This window comes from Cebus imitator, unplaced genomic scaffold, assembly GCF_001604975.1.
Source record: "Cebus imitator isolate Cc_AM_T3 unplaced genomic scaffold, Cebus_imitator-1.0 Scaffold57, whole genome shotgun sequence".
NCBI classification, from domain to species: Eukaryota; Metazoa; Chordata; class Mammalia; order Primates; family Cebidae; genus Cebus; species Cebus imitator.
This window is the reverse complement of record NW_016107372.1, coordinates 3,356,014-3,368,315: the sequence shown is the minus strand read 5'-3', so window position 1 is coordinate 3,368,315 and position 12,302 is coordinate 3,356,014. Positions and strand designations below refer to the sequence as shown.

General features: G+C 35.3%; 1 protein-coding gene across 6 annotated transcripts in view; it reads right to left on the bottom strand.

Moving 5' to 3' along the window:
* LOC108304784 (SPHK1 interactor, AKAP domain containing) overlaps positions 1-12,302 on the bottom strand; it is a 164,603-nt gene that overhangs the window by 99,198 nt on the left and 53,103 nt on the right. The gene's annotated exons all lie outside the window — the stretch shown is intronic.

The following is a 12,302-nucleotide window of genomic DNA, read 5'->3' as shown; positions in this document are numbered from 1 at the left end:
GGTGAAACCCCGTCTCTGCTAAACATACAAAAAATTAGCTGGGCATGGTAGCGTGAGCCTGTAATCCCAGCTACTCGAGAGGCTGAGGCAGAAAAATTGCTTGAACCCAGGAGGCAGAGGTTGTGGTGAGCCAAGGTCAAACCATTGCACTCCGGCTTGAGCAGCAAGGGCAAAACTCTTTCTCAAAAAAAAAATTATTCAAATATTGTATAACATTTTCTTCATCTTTTCAAAGATTTCCAATGCTTTTCTGGTACCCTCTACTTTATTAGGATATATGTCTGCTAATACTTGACTACTACTTTCACTAAAAGCAACATAACAGATTTAATCAGTTTGGTTAATGCCAGTAAAATTGGATGGTACTTCAATTACATTTCATTTGTACAATGAAAGATCGTCTTCTCTTTTTCTGTAAAGATAGAAATATATTACTTTTAGTCTCTGAATACAGTTAACTAAATCTAATTCTGACACATTTTAGATGAGTAAAATTACCCATCTAAAAAAGGACAAAATTTATTATTAATAAATTTTATTATTTGTAATGATATAAAATATAATTACATATCAAAATAATATCATTTATCATATTAATGATAAATTTTAATTACTAAATTTTCATCGTTCTTTCCCAGAACAGTACAGAGACCCTTTGTGGATGAGCAAGTAATTGAATGATGAACTTCAATTATTACTGCAGACTGACGTTGGCTAGGGAACGTCTCAGTTCTCTTAAATATTTTACCTAAACTGGTCCTTAAAGGGTGGGCTGGGACCCCTCAGGATGTCCCTGACATCCTTCAGAGAGCGCAGCAGTCAAACTACTTTGAAAATAATACTAAGGCATTATTTTTCCTTTTTGCTTTCATTGTCTCATGTATATTCCATGGAGTTTTCCAGAGGATACATGATGTATGACAGCACAACGGACTGAATGCAGAGGCAGCTAGGACAGCTTAGCTGTCTTGTATCAAGTTAGACATTAAGAAGATTTGCAAACATGTAAATCGAAATCTTCTCACTAAAGGGTTTTGCTTTGTTTTGGAAAACAAATATTTTTCAAAAAAGTATGTTATATAGGATAATGTGTTTATTATTATTTTAAAATTATTTTGTCAAATGATAAATTCTTATTTAGAATTGTTATTTTAAAAGAATACAAATAAAAAAAGTCTTAGCTTTAATTTGTAATACAGAAATTAGCAAAAAGTATAATCCATACAAAGAAGAGCTTCTTGAGGTCCCTACTACTTTTCTTACAGTACAAAAGAATTTTGAGTTCAAAAAACATTGAGAACCATTGACCTGGATGAACTTTATTTAAAGTAGAAAAAGGCTCTAAATCCACATGCACTTTATACCATTCACATGACTTTCTCTTTTATTTCCAGCGTAGAATAGAGTTTAAGAGCAGCGACCTTAGTGGTCTAACTGGGTTGAAATCCTAACTTGGTCATTAGTACCAGGATGATCTCAAACAGATGACTTAAACACTGAGTTTAAGTTTCCACAGCTGTGAATGGGGATACTACTCATCTGGTGGGATCATTGAGGGTATTCACTGAGATGATAAATGTGAAACACTGTGCCATGGAAATGGTGTTATTCTCTCAGAACTTGGTTTTTAGTGTTACTATTTGAAGGTGTCTGAAAAGGACAAAAGAACATTGGATGCTTTCTATCTGAAATTAGAGGACTGAAAATATGTCATATGTGAGAAGGCAAATTTTCTTTAGCAAATATTCTGGTCTAAGGTATAACTTTAGTTATGCATTTTGTAGTATTAATAGTTACAGCTACTATTTTTGCATGCTCAAAATATGTTGAAGTTGTGCTAAAATTTTCATATATATATTTTTACTTTTTCATTTAATCTTTTTTGCAATGCTATAAGGTAGAAATTATTTAAAGATACAAATCTTTACAGAAATTTTCAGGTTGAAAATGAAGACCCTGAGTCTCAGAGAGATTTGAGTTTCTGCCCCAAGTTGCTCAGAGCCTGACTTTGGACATGAAATTACTAAACAGGGCTGTCTTATATACCCATACAAATGGGTATAATTTGGGGTATGTTTCCAAAACCTTATGTGCATCTAATTTTTATAAATAAAACTACATTTTCTTATGGACTTCAATTTTAAAGTTAGTTTTCCATTAGTGAAATTCCGAGGTGACAATTTTCTTGAAGGAGAGGAAACTTTTTGTGATGTAAATTATAATGTGATTAATCTACTTGCAAAGTATTATCAGTATTTTAATTTCTCAAGGGAAAGCATGCTTTTACATCGACTTGAGTTATCTTTAAGCAAACCGATGTCACCATGCTTCTGCTCATTGCCTTTCTGTGATCCCTAGATTTTGGGACCCCCATCAGTAAAACAAAGCACTCATTAACGCTGCATCATAAGAACATTCAAGATTTAAAATACAGTCATCAAATGAAATACCAGTTAGTAATGCCTAACAATGCAGTTTAAGAAATATTCTAAGAATCACTTCTTAGTCATTCTAAAGCTCACTACTCAAAATTATACCCTGCACCTTGTCTACATTCTGATATATTTAGGACGCATAACACCATGGTTACAACAAAATATGTCAACAGAAAAAAGCAACTGTCACTTATCAACCTTAGGAAGGGGACAGAGTTCAGACACAATTCACTTGGTGCTTTCAGAACATTGGTGGCCTGGGTGGGTACATTTTCCTGGTGAAACACAGACAGGCAGAGGGGGACTTGCTAAAACTCATCAGTCTGAAACCTTCCTTGCGAAGATTCCAGAATTATGGAAGGGGCTGTCTGAAGATCAGGCTAGTTAGGAGAAGAGCTGGCTACCTGTGGGATTTCACCTGCATTTAACTTCTCTAGTAGAGAAATATGCACAGACACTTAAACTGCCAAGTCTTCAGCAGACATTTTAAAGGCATTTATTTTTTTGCACCTACTTTAAAAACAAATAATAACTAAAAGTGTACAGAGACCTTGCTCTGTCCTATCCTAGATGTGAGGAAAATGTCAAGTGCTTTAGGGACCTGCTCATTCAATGAAGAATTCTAGAAAGATTTCTCATTTGACTCTTCCATTTCCCTGGGATACTGTGTCTCTTCCCTACAGCACATTTTTGCTTTAGAAGAAACAGAAACAGCAGAATAAGGAACTGGAATTTAAAATAAAACCTGAATCTTGCCGTGCTTAAGAAGAAATGTTTGCACAAGAGATTCTTTGTTTGGTGAGAATATTCATATGCCACATAAATGTAACTTCAAAATTTTAATTTTATCATCTTTAAAAATTAGTTTATCTGATCGTATTAACAATTAAATAAGATATATATTTTCCATAAATTTCATTAATATTTAGATAATTTGTTATTAAATACTTATATTCTTTAATTATTGACCAAATAATAATACATTTATTGAGAACTGTCTAGGCTAATGTCTTGACCTACGCTATTATCTGAATTGAATCTGTAGGTTTCTGAGATTCTCAGGGCTAACACAGGTAAGGCTCTTAAAACAGTGCCTGGTGCATCCTGCATGCCCAGTAAGAGTTAGCTATCATAATAGTTACTATTTCCTTTGCACAGGCTTAGAGGGATCAATAATTTATCCAGTTTTTGCAGAACTAGAATTTGGGTCAGGCTTCTGGACATTAAAGCGTCCACTAAGGCAGTGTTCCATTGAAATTATAGTTTCTGATTTTCGGGTTATACCAAATCCCAGTCTATGTGTTTACCTATTTCTCTCTTTCTCTGAACTTAGGTGTGTTCATGAGGTTTAAATTCCAGTCCTGACTCCTTGTTAACTGTGTAGTTAAGTCCACTAGCTCCCCACCTCCCTTTGCCTTTGGTAAACAATTAAAGCAAATGATCTGAAGGCTGCTTCTATACCAAACAAGCATCATGTAATTCTCCTCCTCCCTCACCCTTTTTGCTCCTCCTCCCTCTTCCTTTCTCAGATAGTATACACTGAGAACCAAATAAGCAGAGAATAAAAATGCAGACTTCAGTAAGCCACTTAGAATCACGTGTTAAACAATTTTAGCCTGTGAGAAGCTTTTAGTTTCATGGCTTGGACAAATTATTAGGAAAAGAAGAATGCTTGAACGAAGAATAGGTGCTTGAGAGTTTAATGATTTTGAAGCTTTATGAATATATTTTCCTTGCTGAGAGAGTTGCTTTCTGAGAGGGAAGAGAGAAAAACTCACCAGGCTCTCAACGGCTCATTTATGTATCTGCTATTTTTAGTTATGGACTTACTTATTTTAGACGAAGAGCTAATAATGAATGTTTTGTGTGTTCACAAATTCCAAATAATAACGGCACATTTTCTCTTAAAATTTCATGAGTTCAGTATATAAGGTTAGGAAGATCGTTTTGCTCTACATGACAGTTACTTTTCTTTTTACACGTAGAACTAAGTTGCAGAAATTTAGTGTTGATTAGACACAGAGGGAGAAATAGACTCTTAGTACCTGGACATAGCCCCAAACATCACTGAGCAATGTCTTAATATTTTTTAAAAGTAATTTAAATTGGAGAAGACAGTGATTTGTGGTTAGTCATGGAGATTTGGAGGCAGAACTGAAATTGGATCCCATTTCATCTCATCGGATGAACTTGGGCAAGTTGTTTAACTTCTGTGGGACTTAGTTTTTGCATCTATTACATGAAGATAATTAAAGACATTTCAGAAGTTCATTCTGAGGATCAAATGAAAAAATGATTATAAAGGGCTAACCTCAACAGAGTAGGTAATTGATACGTGGTTGCTGCTAGTATCAGAAATGTAGTAAAATTTAGAAAGTATCTGTTTCATCGAACATTTTCTTGGCCTCTTCACAACATTTGACAATTCTTCTTAATTCATTTATTATTTGTGATGTGCCATTCTCATTTTTCTCCATCTGCTTCTCTACTCTTCTTCAGTCAATATCAGTTAACAAATGCTCATTGAGCTCTTCTGATGTCAGCACTGAGAATATTGAGATGAAACTCTACTAGAGGAAGAACAAGCACTCAGATTGTGATAAAGAAAATCAGGTGCTTTGATCAATGACAATCCAGGTCAGCTATCACCAAGGATGGACTGGTCAGTTCTACCTAGGGGAAGGGATGGGAAAGGGCTTCGCCCTTGACTAGAGTGTTGAAAGGTGGATCTGTGTTGTCTGGATGTATCAGGGCAGGTGGAGAAGACATGTCTCTCTTTTTAGCTAGTTTTTCTTCCCCAGGTACCCTAAATGTAAGTATCCCTTATAGTTTGGTCTTCGGTGTATTGGTCTTTTCATTCTCATCAATCATATGGAGTCTCAGGGATTTAATTACCACATGGATGGAAGACTTGCTGCTCTGTAGTTCCAGCTTTAACCTTTCTGTAGAGGTTGGCTTTTTATACTCCTGTTAGTTATGACTTTTGGATTTCTTGCTATCACCTTGGACTATTAATGTCTACACACAAACTCCCTCCCTCCCCACTTCCAGTGCCTAAAAGAAACCTGATTTCCTGATTTCCCTATTTGCAGTTGATGTCAGGACAATTCTCTCATTTACCCTGGCTTGAAAATTTGGTGCTTTCTGGAACATCTCTTTATCTGTTTCCTGTCTTATAGTCTGCTCTCCAAAGTTTAATTTGGAGAGTAAATTACTTAACAATTAGCAGTTACTTAGGTTCTTTTAATTACTTAAAAAAATAGCAATTTATTTAGTCCATACCATGGATTACTCTCCAGGTAATACAACAGTGAGTAATACAAAATTGGTCTCCATTTTTATGATAACTTAAAATTTGGCATGAAGGCCAAGCAGAAAATAAAGAAGCATTGAAGTACACACCTAATTACACATTGTGGTAGGTTTCATGAAGAAATAAACAAAGCGCAGCAATGGAGAATAAAAGGGGTGGGGATTGTTATGGTCTGAATGTTTGTGTCCTCCACTCGTAGGTTAAAATCTAATCCCCAATGTGTTGGCATTAAGAGGTAAGGCCTTTGTGAGGTGATTAGGTTAAAAGGGGACTGTCCGTAGGCATGAATTCATGCCCTTTTATAAAAGTCTTGAAGGCTTTTTGCCCTTCCTTCTCCCAGGTAAGGACACGGCAAGAAGGCACCATCTATGGAAAATGAGCCTTCACCAGACACTGAATCTGCTGTTGTCTTGATCTTGGTCTTTCCAGCCTCTAGAACTGTATTCTAGAGTATTGTGTGTGGTTTGCAAATAATACAATTGTGTGGTTTGCAAATTATGCAATTTAGTGTATTTTGTGATATCAGCTCTAGTAAACCCAAACAGAGATGATGCTTGACAAGGGTAGTTAGGGAAGCTGGGCACACACAGCGGTCCTATGTATTTGCATTGTAATTCTCTCATCTCTCTATCTTCCTTATCTCTGAAATCCATCTAGCTCACTAAAACCAAAACAAAGTATTAAAATGTAAGCTTTGAAGACAAACCTGGTTTCAAATTCCAATTTTACCATGAATGAACTGTTCAACCCAAGTCAAGTCACTTAACTTCTTTGAGACTCAGTTTTCCCACCTATGAAATGAGGGTGATATTTCTACTCACAACGAGGATCTTTTTGCAGACATTAGAAATAATGAGTGCTCATACTGTCTGATTATTTCAAGTGCTCACAAATAGTAGCTATTGTTATTATTAATATTATTACTGATATATAATTCTCTCATAAGACTTTAACTTCAATTGATTTACTGATCCAATAAATATGACTGAGGACTTTCTAATCCTGTCAGAAACTAAGCTAGGTTTTGCAAAACCAGACAGAAGGACAATATTTGCTGTGGGTTTTGCCAAACAATAGGCTAGCATTCAAGCCAGAACAGATGCTAATCCAGCTCTCTCCTGCTTATCATTTGATGAACAGAGACTAAGCCCCAATGTTGAAGATACAGCATTTTGCCCAATTTAGATGTTTTCTAGACTTTGTCTCAGATTATCTCCCTCTATAAATGCTCTGCTGTAATCCACTGGTTTACTAAACAGTTCTACCACACAGCCTTTATGATGCACACATTTTTTCATATTATTCTACCTGTCCCCTGAAGCTTTCATCAATGTTCTCCCCCAACCCTCAAGATATAACTGAAACTGAGCCTGCCCTGATATAATTATTTCTCTGTTCTTATAAAGTCTTTGTAAAACAAGCAAAATTTCTTCTTCAGACTATTGAAAGGTGCATGCTTCCCAGTTTATAAGAATATTACATAAGTATATACATATCTTATTCAATTGTGTCCCCACTTTTCTCCCTACATACCATTGGTACTGAGCAGCTGCTTGCTGTTTGACATCAAAATCTTAGATTTATTATAATAGAAATTTGCAATTTTCCTTTTCAATGATTGTGTTTGCAAATTAAAATCTGTGAGTTTAAAATAAGTCATGATTTGTTCAATACAAAGAAAATTTAAAAGTTCAACTTACCTCACAATAATGTTTTATATTTCTGCAAGGCTTTTATTTCCCTCAAGTATTTTATAAAAATCTAACAAAGAATTTTAATGTTAAAAAGAATTCCCACTTTCTAGTCCTGTACTATCAAAACATTTCATTTTCTGATCATTGTAAGCATAAAGATATGAATATCCTCAAAGCTTTTAAGAGGGAGAAATTTTACACATGCTATATTTGGTTAATATCTTTATTATGATTAATGATAAAACACTACTTAAAATTAATTGTATAGTGTCACGAGAACAAGGAATTCACTCTTCTTTTAAAGACAGAAATTAATTATTTACTTCCTTCACCACATCCTCCTTCTCAAACAGGTGGAATCAGTGAAGTTAAGATATGCTGAGATATTGACACATTGATGCTCTCTGCTGTCTGGAGACTAGATACACAGGACCTGGAGTGGCCATTCCAGGGCAAGCATCTGTTACTCAAGGGTTCCAAACAAATATTTAAATATGTGTCATGATGTGGAAAAGTTCTGGAAGCACTGTCTGAAGGCATATGCTTTTATATTTATTTTAGTCATTCTAACAGGTGCATAGTGGTATTTCATTTCACCATTGTTTATTTTTCCCTTACCTTTTAAATATACTTTTAAACTTAAAATTTTAACTTAGATTCTGTATTATCTTAAATCACATTTAATAATATGTGGAGAGAAAAAGCAAGTGGAGCAGAAAAATAAAGAGAGGCAGAGAAGTCCATTGGAAGAGGCATTGGCATCACTCAGAGGAGACTCTCCAGGCTCCTGTTCCTGTTCTAGACTCTTTCTAGGGCACCAGGTTACATTTTCTTACACAAGAAGACTGCGATGTGAGTGGTTCAACTGGTTTTGCATAGTGAATGCTAAAGATGGAGAAGAGATGATTGGAATGAAGGCAGTTACTAAGACACTCTGACCTATTTTCTTGGCAACATGACATCTTTACTGCAGGTAACATTTTCTTGATAGAGATACCACATTCCTATAGAATTCAATTTTTATGTGTAAAGTTCTATGAATTTTGAGAAATGCTCATGGTTGTGTAACCAGTAGCCCAATCAAGATATAGAACAGTTTCATCACCTTCCTCAAATCCCTCCTTCTCCTTTGTGTTAAATGTATCCTTAAATCCCAGCCCCTGGCAACCACTGATCTGATTTCTTTCCTTTTCTTTCTTTCTTTCTTTTTTTTTCTGTAGAAAGTGAATTAAAAAAATTGCAAAATTTTATTGGTGCATTGAAAAGAGGACCTGAATAAGTGAAAAATTGTGACATATTTAGGAAAAAAATTGTGACATATTAAGAGATTAAAAAGACAATATTTAACTTTATTCTAATTTATGAATCTGATTTGTATCACTAGACAATATTTTAATTTATTCTAATTTATTGATCTGATTTGTATCCCTAAAATGTTGCCTTTTCTAAAATGTTATGTGGATGGAGTCATATAATATGCAGCCTTTTATAACCTGTTTCTTTCTCTTAGCGTCATGAGTTTGAGATTCATATGTATTATCGTGTAGATGAGTAGTTGTTCATTTTCTTTTATTGCTGAGCAGCATTCCATTCTATGGAGATACACAGATTTTTTTTTTTTAAAGCTATTCACTAGCTGAAGAAAATTTGGACTGTTTCAATTTAGGGCAAATATAAATAAAGCTGTTATAAACATTTGCCTACCGGTTTATGCCTAAATTTAAGGTTTTGCTTTTCTTGGGCAAGTTCCCAAGAGGGAAATTACTAAGTCATATGGTAACTTTATAAGAAACTGAAAAAATGTCCTTCAAAGTGGGTTTACCATTTTCCCATTTCCACCAGCAAGGTAGCAGAGTCCAACCTGTCCCGTATCTTGTCAGTACTCAGTGCTGTTAATTTTTGCTTTTAAATTTATTTTAGTAATTCTAACAGGTGCAGAGTGGTATTTCATTGTGCTTTGTTTTCCTTTCAATTTTAAGATATCTTTTTTCTTTTCAAGACACCTTTAAAATAAAAAATTTAACATGGATTCCATATTGGCTCATTTCATATTCAAAAGTATTAATTAGACTCTATATTTAATGTTAACTTTGGAATGCTATTATGAAACAAGGATAATGCCATCCATATTAAGTTTTCAATCATTCTTCCAGTCAACTGCTTGTTGAGTACCTGCTGTCTGTGCCAGGCACTCTGCATTTAACTGGGGTATTGGTGAACAAGACAAGAATGAAAAACAGTCTTGTTTTCATTCTGTTGTAGAAGGACACATCATAATCACATAAATTATAAATAAGCATATATGTCAGATAAGGATAACTACTATGAAGATAAGTAAAGCCATACAAAGGGATAAGGAAATAAGGCATGCTATTTTTGAAAGTATGTCTTGGCAGGGCTTTCTAAGGGTGACACTGAGCAGAGATTGGAATGAAGTGAGGAGTCAGCGCACTCCCGTCTGAGGGCAGAGCAGCCTCCCAGGCCGAGATTACTGGGGAGAGTAAATGTTCGTAGCAGGAGTATGCATGGTGTGTTTGAAGGACGTAAATGGCTGGTGCAGAATGAGTGGTAGAGGAAGTGATGGGAAATGAAGGTTCCCAGTAGTGAAAAAAGAATCTTTTATCTTTCACTAAAAAAAAATTCCTTGCTGAGCTGGGCCAGATATTCTTTAATACCTCGAAGCACTCTTAAGAGTCCAAAAAACTTTCTTACTATAATTTTGCAAAGTTTAATCACTGGCTTAATTAATGTTTAATTGCTGACTTAAATGTTTTATAACAGTTTAAAAGCCTAGTATACACACACACACACACACACACACACACACACACACACACACACTCATGCAGGACCAGAAGTCAGGAGGTTTTGTGTAATTTTATACATTTAACTTCATGCTGATTTAGCCTATGCCATAGTAAACTTTCTGATAATTCTATAATCTTTTGTTTTTCACTCTGGAATATAAATACTTTCCCATTATTTCACAGGGAAACTGTAATGCTTATTTAAAGCACAGTGAACTACTAAGAAGAAACAATGAAAGAAACTGGAAATAAAATTATTGTGGAAGAAAAAAATTGGCATCAGAAACTCAGGGTGTGGTCTCCATTTCTCAGAAGGTTTAATTAAATGTTAGGATAACATTTTTCTCGTAACGATGATTTTACTGGATGACTGCCTGAGTTCTTGTGTATTAGCCTCCTTTGACAAAAAGGAGAAATGGCTTCCAAGGTAAGACAATGTGTTATTCATACGACACATTCTGTAATTCTATATGATTGGATGTAAAGCATTCATGCATTATACCAGGATATGCATCCTGGCCCAGGGTAACATACAAAGTCTCTACATTGCATGTATGGGGACATGAGTTTCAAAGAAAGGATGCCTTTTTTTTATGAAGCATCTCCATTTTGTACTCAAATTACATCCTTACGTGACATTTGTCAGAGATAAATGCTCCGTAAAACAGTGTAATCTATATTTATTTGCCAGAAGCAAACTTAGACCAGATATATATTGCAAAAAGCATTTCATAGGTAATACACAGTTTATCTGAGGGTCATTCATTAGTATATTTATCATGAGATGACAATTTTATGTTTTCTCTTATCTGGGAGTCTTTCCCCCTACCCCTCTTCCACAGTAAAGGGAGAGAGAGAATGAATGGTAGGCTCACTACTAACCATTTCCCTCTCAAACCTTCCAGCCAATCATGCCTTTGAGCTGGTGACTTCTCCTTAATAATGGAGAACCATTTTGTTCCAAAGGCTAAAATAACTCCAGTATTTTATGATACTTTTAAAATAATAAGTTACAAAATTTCTAAATTTTCTTAGGTGTCAATGGTATAATGCAGTTATATGAGTTAGAGCTTGGGAACTGATGAGGGCTAGAAAAGGAGGGTCAGGCCACATGGCTTCTGTCCCATCACACAGATGTCAGCTGGCTGAAGAATGCTTTGAAAGTTGATAAGAGCTTTATCCACATGAATGCGATAGCTGAGTTTGAGTCTCAAGTGTAAGATGCAAGAGTTACAAAAACAGATATACTCAGGAAATGCAAATATAGTATAATTTATGAATGATCAGCAATGGTTTAAGCGGAATTGAGTTAGATGCATAAATAGAGGACAGCTGATTAATTGCTATTTAGAGTCAGTATAATGCTATAATATTTACACTATCAGTGAAGGGAATGCGATTTTAATGTTAAGAGAAGGAAAATATAAGAAGAAACACACGTAGGAAGCTATATAAAGTGTATGAAAGCCTTCTATTGACTTTGAATTCCTTCGTGTCGGTATGCAAAATATAGGTAGTGCAGAACTGGCCACTGGACAAAGGAACAGTGGATTTAATCTTGAGTATTGGTGCATGCCTTTGGACTGTGGCAGTTAAAATATAAGTGACATGGCTGGCTGCAGTGACTCTAGCCTGTAATCCCAGCACTTTGAGAGGCCCAGACAGGAAGATGACTTGTGACCAGGAGTTCAAGACCAACCTGGGCAGTATACTGAAACCTTATATCTACAAAATAATAAAAATGAAAAGTAAGCCAGGCATGGTGCTTTGCACCTATAGTCTGAGCTACTCAGGAGGCTGAGGTGGGACAATCACTAGAGCCCAAGAGTTGGAGGTCACAGAGAGCCACGATCACACCACTGCATTTTAGGCTGGGTGACAGAGCAGGACTCCGTTGCAATAAAATGATAAAATAAGATAAGATAAAATAAAATAATATAAGTCAGTTCTTTATTCTCTGACTTCTCTCTTCTTGGGAAAAAGCTACAGGAAACAATTGCCTTTTAAGATGCATGCAGATGAGCACATAATCTGTGAAGGAATACATTTTCTT